Genomic DNA, 14,064 nt, shown 5'->3' with positions numbered 1-14,064 from the left:
AAATTGAGTTTAAAATGCAGGTCCATATGGATGTTACCTGTTGGGGGATTGTCCCTGCACACAATGTCTCTGACATTATCCAATCAGACTGTGCAGAGACAAACCCCCAACTGTTAACACCCATCTGGACCTCCATTTTAAACCGTTAGCTTTTCGTTCATAACTTCTAGCAGGAATAATAAAAGAATGGCACAGCACACAATTATAAGAATGGACACTCCAGAATTATTATTATACGGGGAATGCAAGTAGTTACTAAAACAGGTTTGTCAGGAAAGGTGACAGCTTCACTTAAGACTAAGAAGCAGCTGAAAGGAACCTGAAAATGAGGGCAACACAAAAACTTACATTCACTGGTGACTATTTTATAGATGGGTAAAAGGTTTCTTTATTAGAGCCATAATATATAAGCTCATAGTTCGTTAATACTTTTATTACTTACAAGAATATAAGTTGTATAATAATAATTTTTATTAGCATTGTTCAGAGGAGTACAATGGATGTACTGAGAGAAAGGATAACACCTACTGGCCTGATAACAGAATACATTCTTATTGCTAGTAATAAACAGCAATGCAATAATGTGCTTTAAACAAGCACAAAGTGAACTAAACTCAAAAACATTGCACCTCAAATAGAAGGTTAAGCCTGATACGTCCTTTTACTTAAGAAAGTGACTTGGAGCATACAGGATAACAGGGACAGGGAATAAAATTTTGAGTGTTTGCTGTCCTGGAGCTGTCAGCAGTATACAGCGAACAGGATGACGTATAGAGGTGATTACCCACTTTTTTCCCTCTATGATACAAATATGCATTATGCAATGGCTAGGCTCAGAACAAACTTGGTGATTCAGGGACTGGTTTAAATGATCATACAAATGTATGCCCAGAATGGATACATTTTCATATGTCTGCCATCAATACCCAAAATAGGGTTGTCCAAGATTTTAATACTGATGACCTATCCTCTGGATATCTGATCGTGGGGGTCCAACACCCGGGACCCCTGCCGATGAGCTGTTTGAGAAGACATCAGTGTTCCTCTCTTCGCACCGAGCACAGCGCCATACATTGTACTGAGGCTGAGCAGAGCCTACAGCAGTGGTGGTGAACCTATGGCACGGGTGCCAGAGGTGGCACTCAGAGCCCTCTCTGTGGGATCCCGTATTCTGGAAAAAGTCTAAAGTATACCAATATGCCTTAAACTCTTCCTGCTATTCATCAGCTTAGGGTGCACTATGAACAGCACAGGCAGCGCACTGAACATAGACAGGCTATGATAGCTAAATGATAAAGTACATGGAAGATATAGAGTGTTGGATCCCTTGAAAAATTGTGATTGATGGCCTGCTGGTGACTCTCAAAAGCATTAGGAGCAAGGGCCTGCTAGTGACCCTCTAAAACATTAGGGGCGAGGGCCTACCACTGATCTGACTATCTAAAACATTAGGGGTTAGGGCATGCTGCTGAGCTGACCATCGAAAAAATTTTGGTTGAGGGTCTGCTGGTTAGCTGACTCTCTAAAACATTAGGGGCAAGGGCCTGCTGCTGATCTGACCATGGAAAAAATTATGGGTCAGGGCCTGCTGCTGAGCTGACCATCGAAAAAATTATGGTCGAGGGCCTGCTGCTGAGCTGACTATCAAAAAAATTATGGTTGAGAGCCTTCTCCTGAGCTGACCATCTAAAAAAATTATGGTGGAGGACCTGCTGCTGAGCTGACCATCAAAAAAATTATGGTTGAGGGCCTGCTACTGAGCTGACCATCAAAAAAATTATGGTTGAGGGCTTGCTGCTGAGCTGACCCTCTAAAACATTATGAGCGAGGGCAACCTAATAAGCATGCTGATATGATGGAGGAGGAGGATGAGAAAAGGAAGATTCAACCATATACCATTTTTTATGATGGAAGGGGTGCATGGGAATAAAGTGTATTTAATACACCATAAAAGCCACATTAAAAGTGCCTTTATGTTCAGCCGGTGTTCACTCCTCTGGTGGATTAGAGAAGTCAGGGGCAATCCAGGCCTTGTTCATATTGATAAGAGTCAACCTGTCCGCATTTTCAGTTGACAGTCGGATGCGCTTATCAGTTATTATGCCCCCAGCAGCACTAAATACCCGCTCTGACAAAACACTGGCGGCAAGGCAGGCCAGCACCTCCAAGGTGTAGAGCGCTAGTTCGTGCCACATGTCCAGCTTGGACACCCAATAGTTGTAATACACAGAGGGATCATTGAGGACGCTGACACAGTCTGCTACGTACTCCTTTACCATCTTGCTAAACTTTTCTCTCCTTGTGACACTAGGCCGCGCATCAGGGTGAGGTTGCTGGTGGCGTGTCATGAAACTGTCCCAGGCCTTGGAGAGTGTTGCCTTGCCTCTGTTGGAACTGCTGTGTGTTCCCCTCGTCTCCCCTCCTCGGTTGCCCAAGGAACTACATAGGAAATATTTGGAGCAATTTTTCCACAAGGACATTCGGGACCTTTTCCACAAGGACACAAGGGTCAAGGGAAAGGCAGCATGACATAAAGTCAGTCATGTGTGCCAGAGTCCCAACAGACAAGACTTTGCTGTCCTCATCAGGAGCATGACTCTCAATCTCCTTATCCTCTTCGGCCCATCCATGCTGAACAGATGGAATAAACCTGCTGTGGGTACTATCCTGCTCCTCCTCCTCCTCATCCAATTCACTCTGAGAAGACGAACAGGAGGGTGGTCTGGATATCAGCCTGTATTCCCCCATTTCCACCTCTTCCTCTTCCTTTATTATGAGCAGCAAGCGTTTCAGTAGACACAGAAGTGGGATGGTGAAGCCTGGCTGCTCACCATATGTGTTGATTCCTCAAAGTTGCTTAAAACCTCACAGAGGTCAGACATCCATGCCCACTCGTCGCTTGTGAAGAGCGGAAGCTGAGTGGAAAGGCAACAACCATGTTGTAGCTGGTATTCCACTACTGCCCTCTGCTGCTCACAAAGCCTGGCCAACATGTGGAACGTGGAGTTTCACCGCGTGCTCACATCACACAACAGTTGTTGAGCTTGCAATTGCAAGCACTGCTGCAGCGTTGCCAGACTGGCGGCAGCTGTAGATGATTTTCAGAAATGGGCACACACCTCTTCACCAGTAGCTCAGGCAATATTTGAGAAACCGCTGGACCACTAAGTTGAACACGTGGGCTAAGTATGATATGTGTGTGAACTTGCAGAGCTTCAAAGCCGCCACCAGTTGCGGCCAATATCACACATAACCATGCCTGGTTCTAGGTTGAGAGGCGAGAGCCACAGCTCAGTCTGCTCCCTTATATCCTGCCACAGCTCTGCGGCGGTGTGCTGTTTGTCACCTAAACATATTAGTTTAAGCCTGTCCTGTTGCCGCTTCCCCACTGCAGTGCTACACTGCTTTCATCTACTAACTGATGGCTGACTGGTGCTGCAAAATGATAATTCAGAGGTGGAAGTGGAGGAGGAGAAGCGGGGTTGCAGCCACTAATGTAGGTGGTGGCGGAAATCCTGATCAAAGTAGGGCCCGCAATCCTTGGCGTCGGTAGCCCCTGCGCCATCCCAGGATACGACTCACTCCCAGCCTCCACAACGTTCACCCAGTGTGCCGTCAGAGAAATATATTGTCCCTGGCCGCGAGCACTTTTCCATGTGTCAGTTGTTAAGTGGACCGTCACAATAACGGTCAGGACACAGGTGATGTTACAGGACATATGCTGGTGTAAGGCCAGGACGGCGCACTGGGAAAAATAGTGGTGGCTGAGGACTGAGTAACGAGGGACCGACAGAAGTGGATGTGCTAGCTGATGGTGCTTATGAAGGTCCAGGTGCAGGGCGGTAGGCATCTGGGCCTGTGTCTTTAACAGGGGATTGGCCAGCAGACACTGATTGTGGACCCAGGTGTTCGGCCCACTTATTACGGTGCTTGGATGCCATGTGGCGGATCATGCTGGTGGTGGTGAGGTTGCTAGTGTTTACGCTAGTGATGAGCGTCGGGGGCAATATTTGATTTTGCGATATTTCACAAATATATGGTCGAATATTTGTCATATATTCGCAAATTCGCTATCTTCGTACACTAAAATTCGCCTAATGCGCATGAGCAAGGGACGTGGCCTAATTCTGCAACTGTTTTCAAACTACCAGAAGTTTAAGAAGATTGGAAAAGATGGTGGGAAGCAATTTTCATGACAGTGAGGAAGAACTAATGATCACTGTAAGTAATTTGACATTACAGCAGTGTATTTGATTACATTTCACATGCATATCAGAACAATCGCTTTATATGCAGAAAGAGTGTTATAAAGTATCTGTGATTGTGAAAATCACCACTTATGTTGCGAATGTTTTTTTGCAATACATACAACTTCACATTTTTTCAGGTCTAAGTAGATACTACTGATTGGTGCACTAAGTATTGTTGTGACATAAAGGCACTATGTCAGTAGCATGTATGTATGGACAGCAGAGAAATATCTCTCACATGCACATTGCACATCCATTTTCCTGCCCATCCATGCTGAACAGATGGAATAAACCTGCTGTGGGTACACTATATACTGCACACTATATACCCCACAGACACACACAAACACAGTCTTTAGATTAGAGTTTGTATCTTGTTGGTCGGGACTCAGGAAAAGCTTTCTTTGTATTACCACCAATATTGGTTGGTTCATTTAAAGTTACCCAGGGTGCAGCACGGGGAGGTGAACCAGCTTTACACCCCATACCGTACCGTCACTTCACTAGACAGGTACATCTCTGCTCAGCTGGCCAATATCCGATTGCTCAGACCCCACACACATACAATCGCAATACAATTCGATCTTATAACGGCAACATTAAATCTAATATTTCTCGTTCAAAGACTTAAATACTTTTTGATGTTTTGTTGAGGACATTACACTATTTTCAATACTTGTAGTAAAAAAAATTGGGACTATATGCTTGCGGCTTTATCCGGCAGTGCATTTTGGAGCTGGGCTACAACCGCACCCGGGTCCACACAGAGAAGCAGGCCATTGGGTGGGAGATCCGGTCCAAGCAGAAAAGAAAATTTAAGGTCAATCACCCTCAGATGGCGGTATTAAAAAAAATGGTCCAATTTGAAGAGTCAGAACTCGGATCGGATCAGAGAGATCCGCGACAGAAAATGCCCAGGTACAATGCTTAAATTACTTTTGCATCTCTCTCCAACACTCTGTAATGTATGTATATGTCAGATTTTCTTAAATTGGCCTGGCCAGAATAGTGAAAAATGGCCCAGTCATTAGGGGTGAATTTGTATTTGTTATGAGTTCTGAGTTGTTTGTCTAAATTCTGAGCATTGTGTGATTACAGGGGTTCCACTTCCCTCAGTCCGTCGCAGGTCGTCGACGGACGAGATGGAGGTGGTGGTGTCTGGCGAGGAGGAGAAGGGAGACCAGGCCGGACCCTCCCAGCAAGAGCCTGATGCACCACCAATACCACCTGAAGTGGGTGAGAAGGTGGAGGTGGAAGAGTCTGGTCCCTCCCAGAAGCTAGATTTCCCACACCTGGCACCTGATGAGGATAAGAAGGTTGTCACCAGCCCCCGCCAGGAGGGTAAATATGTTCGCACAGCAATATCATTCAATATCCATGCATCTTAATCTGAATTGCAATTTTTTTTTTTTTTTTTTTTCTATCCTAACAGTTAATTAAATTCCCCCCAAAAATGGGCCAGCTGCAAGCCCAACACGATGCAGGCATGCAGGACATGCAGAGGCGGCTGCAGGATATGCGGAGGCAAAATGGAGTTGCTACATGGAAAAAGAATGAAGGAAATGTCAGACCTCTATGAAGTGTTGAAAAAGTTGCCTTAGAGGCCTGTTTGCAAATAAATATTGTTTTCCTGTAATAATGTGTGGTTAAGTTTTTTAATGTTGTTATGTTTTAGTGTAATTTAAACCGATAAGGTTGCAGTAAGGACCCTTTAGTCCTGGGTAAAACTTGTCAGGATCAGGACAGACAGCATCAGCAGGTAAATGATAATGTGGTAGAATAAGGCCTACATATAGCTCAACCAAACTATGCAGGTTCAGGACAAACAGCAGCAACAGGTAAATGGTAACATGGTAGTATAAGGCCTACACATAGGTCTGCCAAACTCAGCAGGATCAGGACAACATCAGCAGGTAAATGGTAACACTGTAGTATAAGGCCTACACATAGCTCTGCCAAACTCAGCAGGATCAGGACAACAGCAGCAGGTAAATGGTAATGGTGTAGTATAAGGCATACACATACCTCGACCACACTCATCAGGACAGACAGCAGCAGGTTAATGATAGTTGTATAGTGTAAGGCCTACACATAGCTCCACCACACTTATCAGGACAAACATCAGCAGGTAAATGGTAATGGTGTAGTATAAGGCCCTACACATAGCTCAGGCAAACTCAGTCAGAACAGACAGGAGCCAGTTCTTTGTTTGTAGGATGAATATATTCCCACAAATGGGCCCCCACCAGATCGGGGCAATCCCAAAAATAAACTTATACACCTCTGAGAGCAGCATGTTTTTTGTTGGCAGCAGGAATGTGTTCCCATGCATACAAATTTCAATATGTTCATTTGTCAATTTTTATTTTAAAGGATTTTCCAGATTGTAAAGCCTATATATATATATATATATATATATATATATATATATATATATACATATTGTGAGATATTGACAGATCTCACAGAGGTAAGAGGCAAGTAAGGGGTGGATAGTGCGGTCCACACCCCTTTTCCACCACAGGTGAGACCAGCTGGAGGTGCTCGGGCTGGCATAAAGCACCTCCCAGGGGGTCAGTTTGGGGGAAGGAGATTCGTTGCGCAACAGGGTCCTGCTGGAGGCTCTGTATTAGTGGTCTCAGCCAGGCTGGCTGAGGGACCATGGTGCTAGGTGCTAGCCGGAGCATTGGGGGATGCTGTGACGCCTGGGCGCAAGGGTCACGAGGCCGGAGTCGGATGGACTACTGGGCCCCATAAAGGTACTGGATGTTAGACCGTATTTGAACAGGGCTCTGTACAGCCTGGCAGCTGTAGGACACTGGGCTGGGAAAGCCCCTTGTAATTACCGCGTGCGAACGGTGCTTTAATTAAGGTAGGAAGTTACCTTGTTTAGTTAGAGCCCAGCCGGGCAGTTTTTTTTTGTTGCATAATTTATGTTTGTTTTGCTGATGTTTGGACCTTAAACATGGTGTCTGGCGTAGATACTTGTGTGAATGACCCCCGGAGAAGAGCTAACCCCCCACAATATGTAAAAACATGCCACTGCACAGCTTCAAGAAAATCTGCATTTATTCAACCAAAAGCGACGTTTCAGTCCACACTATGAGACCTTTCTCAAGAAGTGACAAAAGTGAATGGTGCCAAGTACAATTACAAACTCAGTTGATTATTTAATGAAAACTATTAATAATAGAATTTGATTTAATGTGTTCGATTTGTATTGTGTCTAAAACTAAAAAATTATGTTAAAAGAAAATGCAATAATATACTAGTATCCATACTGTGGAGAGATTAATAACTTCCATTAACGTATGTGAATTCATATTATCTGCTTAAAGAGGACCTTTCGCCTGTAAAAAGAATGTGAACTAAGTATGCTGACATGGAGAGCGGCGCCCAGAGATCTCACTGCACTTACTATTATCCCCGGGCGCCGCTCCATTCTCCCGTTATGCCTTCCGGTATCTGCCCTCTGTAAGTTATAGTAGACAGTGTCTGCACTTGTCCTGTGGGCGTCTCCTTCTCCTAGGCTTCAGCGCTGGCCAATCGCAGCGCACAGCCTGGGAGGTTTTTTTCTCCCAGGCTGTGAGCTGTGTGCTGCGATTGGCCAGTGCTGCAGCCTAGGAGAAGGAGACACCCACAGGACAAGTGCAGACACCTCCTACTATAACTTAAAGAGGGAAGATACCGGAAGGCATAACGGGAGAACGGAGCGGCGGCCGGGGATAATAGTAAGTGCAGTGAGATCCCCGGGCGCCGCTCTCCATGTCAGCATACTTAGTTCACATTCTTTTTACAAGTGAAAGGTCCTTTTTAATTCATCAAATTTCAATATTAAATTTTTTTTTCAAAAAGCTATTTTGTCAATAAAATATCAGGTGTACTGATTAAAAACATAATGGAGGGGGGGGGGGCAAGAACTAACCAGCATAGATCCAATATAGCATTCTGTTTGGTTAACTGCGCATGTTGGCGCATTGCTTCTGCATTACATAAAGAAAAATGTGATGCAATAATGTGATGGCATAGAAGGAGGAACACACACAGGCCGCGAGTGTCCATAGACAGGGCATTCACATGATAACAAGTCACGTGTTTGCACCAGAAAGTGAACGCAAGCTGAGCCACAAACGCATCCAGTCTATGCGGTCACATGATAGAAAACCTTGGAAATGATAAGAATAACTCCCAAAATGGTGACATGGCTACAAGAATATTATATATACCACATTTTATATTGTAAAGTAAAAAGCTTTGATTCTATAAAAATCGCATGTGCACATTATCATTACATAGTTTTCAAGAAGTACCATCAAATAAAAATGTATATATAGACATATACATGTGACAATAACGCTCCATTCCCAAAACAGGATTACCACACGAATGAGTATAATGCCAGTCACACCCAACTATGTGGAGAGGTCAACATGAAAGTCAGGCATTCTGTTCAAGATGACAGAGAACACCATGTTCAAACCTATATCCTGATTAAAACAAACAAGAAAATAATAAAATAAAAAATTTAATTAGGGTCCTCAATCAGTCCGGTACAATGTTAACTGCACAACACTTTTTGACAAGCCCAAATGCGGTCCCTACCTAATTGTAGTAAGAACCACAACTAGGGCTGCCCCAAAACCCAAGTAAAGCAAAATTATGACATATAAAATAAATAAATAAATAAAACGGTTTTTAGTGAATGAAGCGTAACACCGGATGATTATATTTTATTCAAACAAATCTTAATATATAAATATATATATATATATATATATATATATATATACAGTGGAGGAAATAATTATTTGACCCCTCACTGATTTTGTAAGTTTGTCCAATGACAAAGAAATGAAAAGTCTCAGAACAGTATCATTTCAATGGTAGGTTTATTGTAACAGTGGCAGATAGCACATCAAAAGGAAAATCGAAAAAATAACTTTAAATAAAAGATAGCAACTGATTTGCATTTCATTGAGTGAAATAAGTATTTGAACCCTCTAACAAAAAAAGACTTAATACTTGGTGGAAAAACCCTTGTTTGCAAGCACAGAGGTCAAACGTTTCTTGTAATTGATGACCAAGTTTGCGCACATTTTAGGAGGAATGTTGGTCCACTCCTCTTTGCAGATCATCTCTAAATCCCTAAGGTTTCGAGGCTGTCTCTGTGCAACTCTGAGCTTGAGCTCCCTCCATAGGTTTTCGATTGGATTAAGGTCCGGAGACTGACTAGGCCACTCCATGACCTTAATGTGCTTCTTCTTGAGCCACTCCTTTGTTGCCTTTGCTGTATGTTTTGGGTCATTGTCGTTTTCTTTGTCATTGGACAAACTTACAAAATCAGTGAGGGGTCAAATAATTATTTCCTCCACTGTATATATATACACACATTTTTACAATCTATGGTGAAGAGAGCACATGCGCAAAAAATTAAGCATACACAACAGTTTAAGAGAATTCTAATACTGGATAGTTGATAAAGTCCAAGGTTGAATAAGTGGTCCATGCTGGTAGTCCTCAGCAGGATAAGGACAAACAGCAGCAGAAGTGTAGTGTAAAGCACACACAGAGCTGTGCCTAACTCACAACACAACAGCAGGGAAATGGTCATGCTGTAGGACAAGGCCGACATATAACTCATCAAGATCAGGACAGACAGCAGCAGCAGATAAAGGTAACGGTGGAGTACAAGGCCTACACATAAGTCAACATGCTCAGGACAGACAGCAGCAGCAGGAACATGGTAATGGTTGAGTCTAAGGCCTACACATAGCTTGGCCTAACTCAGCAGGAACAGACAGCAGCAGGTTATTTGCAGCAGGAACAGAACAAACAGCTGCAGGGAAATGGTAACACTGTAGGACAAGGTAGACACATAACTCATCAAGATCAGGACAGACAGCAGCAACAGATAAAAGTAACAGTAGATTATAAGGCCTACACATAGCTTAACATGATCAGGACAGAAAGCAGCAGTAGGTACATGTTAATGGTTGAGTCTAAGGCCTACACATAGCTCGGCCTAAATCAGCAGGAACAGACAGCAGCAGGTTCCTTGTTTGCAGCAGGAATGTGTTCTCAGGAATGGACCCCCACCAGATCTGGGCAACAACAAAGATAAACGTAGACACCTCTGACAGCAACACGTTCTTTGTTTTCAGCAGGAATGTGTTCCCAGGGATGGGTCCCGACCAGACCTGGGCAATAACAAAAATAAACGTAGACACCTCTTACAGCAGCAGGTTCGTCGTCTAAAGCAGGAATGTGCTCCCATGCATACAAAATGCAATATTTTAATTTGAAAATTGTTTATCGATTGTATTTGAAGTTTGTACAGCCCACAATAAATTAGTACGACATTAGCTCCACACGCTGCACGCACCGGTCTGCTCTCAGTTTCCATATCGGACACAGAAAAACACTGCGGTAATGCACCCTGCCTGCAGCAGGACTGGCGGGGTTTAGCAGCGGCTCTGTCATCCTCCTTTTGTCTGTGAAGAGTCATGGTTACCGATGCTTGCATAACCCAGCACAACCCATACATGATCAGCACCACACACGCCAGGCTCCAGCCATCGGCAGCACACAGCCGCTCTCTGCCCATCAGAGCACAGAAGCCAATAAGGAACCAGCTTGCCTTGGCCCGGGAGTGGAAGTGTCCCCTGCTCTGCTGCCAGGATCAGTTCCCCTCCCCTCGGTGATACTCTGTCATTGTCCCCAGCTGCTGGCGGGGTCCTCGGCTGCTGCCTCCAGTGCGCAGCCCGGATCATTGATCACAGGTCATGCTGCTAAATAAACCTTTAGCTGCGAGGCTTGGCTACACACGGGGGGTAGTGTCACACAGCCTGGGGCAGACTTCACCAGGAAGGGGCTGACAGGCACCGGGGAGCACCTACACTGTCATCCAGCAGAGCGGAGTTTGTAGTCTGTTTTGAAGGCAAAATGTGTTCTTGAGTAACATAGAACTGCCGTTAAACTTACCCCACAAAACAAATGCATCTGTGCTTCATCTTTGTGGACTTGACATAGAAAATCAGATCCTGTAGGTTCCAGAAAAAAAACGTACAGTAATCCAGTCCTCTACAAACGATTAATCAATTGAATCGAGTTATTCAACACAAAAAGCCAATGTGGTAAATTCCATGACATTTAAGATATATAATGTTCCTACTAATATTTATGCACTACTGTTCTAGCGCCCATTATTCAAACAGGCTTAATGTGCAATATATATATATATATATATATATATATATATATATATATTAAAAAAAAAATGTTAATTGAATTAATAAATAAATAAGATGTTTAATAAATCAATGAAAAAAAAGATAAATAAACAGAATTGAAAAAAATATATAAATGGTCACCCAAATTTTTTTTTAAAAACTCAACAATACAGAAATATATAAATAATTTCATCAATAAATAAATACATAAATAAATTCATAAATAAATACATAAATTCATCAATACAGAAATATATAAATAAAGTTATCAATAAATAAATATATAAAAAAATTCAACCATAAATAAATAATTACATAAATAAAATCATCAATAAATACAGAAATAAATTCATCAATGCAGAAATATATAAATAATGTTATCAATAAATAATTAAATATATAAAAAATTTCATCCATAAATAAATAAATAATGAAAATCATCAGAAATATATACAGAAGTTAAAAAACAATGAAGTTTTGGAAGGGAGAGCCAAGGAGAGTGATTAACAAGGGATCCTTCAGCGCCTGGAACCGACGGCGGGGGCCAAGAAGTCGCTGCCTATTCAGGACTCGTTCATTTTGATAAATGTCAGTCTGTCCAAGAAATCAGTGGACAGATGGGTCCGCTTGTTGGTGACCACCCCACCTGCAGCGCTAAATGTCTGCTCAGACAGTACGCTACGCTGGAGGGGGGGCAGGACAGTACATCCAGCGCATGCTGAGCGAGCTCACGGAAGGTGTCCAGCCTTGCAACCCAGTACTCCATGGGGTTGTCGGTGCTCATGCTGTTGGAAGCATCGACAGACCCCATTTAGTCTGCCACAATGCGGGCCAGTCGCTGGTGGTGACTGCTGCTGCTGCTACTGGATCGCGCAGAGTGGTAGAACAACCTCATCTCAACCATAAGATCACCTGCTCGGCTGGAGCTGCTTGGGCCAGCCACCTGCTGGGTGAGATGGGTGGGGAGAACTGGAGTGTGAGGCTGAGGGTTTGCCTGCTCCAGCCGGAGAAGCAAACAGGCCTGCAGGTTTTGCATATGGGCCTCCTCCGACTGCCTGGGATGAATTGCTCCAGTTTACCCTTGCAGCGGGAGTATAAAAGGGTGGCCAACCAAAACTCATCCCTCTCCTTAATTTTCTTAATCCGGGGGTCCCTCCTGAGGCATCACAGCATGTGGGCAGCCATGGGGAAGAGGACAGCCTACTGTGACTCTTCTTGGCTTCCCAGGACCATGACATCTTGGTCCTCCAGCTGCTGCTGCTGCTCCCTGTGGGAGCCGCCCCACGCACGGACTAACGGTGCCCCCCCACACCGGATCTCCCTCCTGAGCAGGCCCAGACTCCTGGATGTTGGCAAACTCCTCAACAAATTTTATCTCCTCCTCCTCGTCCTGGGCCGGGTCTTGGTGGAGCATTGTTCCCACTTCTTGCTCCACCAAGGCACTCTCCCCAGCCTTGAGCAGGCGATCTAGTGTCCTGTCCAGCAGGAACACTATGGGGAGCATGTCATTGAAGCCGACATGCTCCCCGCTGACCGTGGTTGCCTGCTCGAATGGGGCCAACAGGTGGCAGACCTGGTGTATATGCCCCCCACTCTGCATTGGTGATGTAGGGGAGTGGGTGTAATGGCCCAGAAGTGCCTTGGTTCAGCAGGTATTCTTTCACTTTGCTGCTCCCACAACCTCTCCAGCATGTGGAGAGTGGAGTTCCACCGTGTCATGCGGTCCACAATCAGCCTTTGAGGTGGCAGACTGTTGTCCTGCTGCAGTTTGGACAGGGACGCAGTGGCGGTTGTCGAGCATCGTAAGTGGCTGGCAATCCTCGGTACCCTTGGCATGATGTCGCTCAACCTTAAGTATGTGCGTAGGAACTTCTATACCACAAGGTTGAGGACATGTGCCATGCAGGGCACGTGTGTGAGATTGCCAGCATGGAGGGTGGCTAGGAGGTTGTTGCCGTTGTCACAGACAATCATACCTGCCTGGAGCCTTCGGGGTGTCAGCCACTTGTGGACCTGAGCCTGGAGGGTGGCCAGAACATGAGGTCCAGTGTGTCTCCGTGCCGATAAGCTCACAAGCTGGAGCACGGCCTGGCAGCGGACGTGCCCCACACTTGCATAGCTACGGGGACACTTCCTGAAGGGCTCAGCAGCAGTGGAGACAGTGGCTTAAGGGAGAGCAGCAGTTCACCCCTGGACAACCCGGGGCAGCACCACAAACTGAGATGCCGCCACATCTGATGATCCCTTCCCAGCGCCAGAGAAGGACACCCAATGGGCAGTAAAACTTATGTATCATCCCTGCCCATGTCTGCTGGTCCAGGCATCCATTGTCAGACGTACCCTATCGCTGACAGCGTGATCCATTGACGGATACATCCTGCACAATGTGCTGGTGTAGGGCAGGGACGCAGATCCTGGCAAAGGAATGGTGGCTGGGGACACACCATCTGGGTTGGGCCTGCTCCAACATCTGCCAGAATAGATTGCAGTCCACAAAATTGAAGGGCAGCAGATGTTGGGCAATAACCCTTGCCAGGAGCTCATTGAGTGAATGCACGCGTTGGTCCCCGGGGTTAGCGTTTAAA

The sequence above is a fragment of the Bufo gargarizans genome, chromosome 1 (genome assembly GCF_014858855.1).
Source record: "Bufo gargarizans isolate SCDJY-AF-19 chromosome 1, ASM1485885v1, whole genome shotgun sequence".
NCBI lineage: Eukaryota > Metazoa > Chordata > Amphibia > Anura > Bufonidae > Bufo > Bufo gargarizans.
This window is presented reverse-complemented; position numbering follows the sequence as displayed.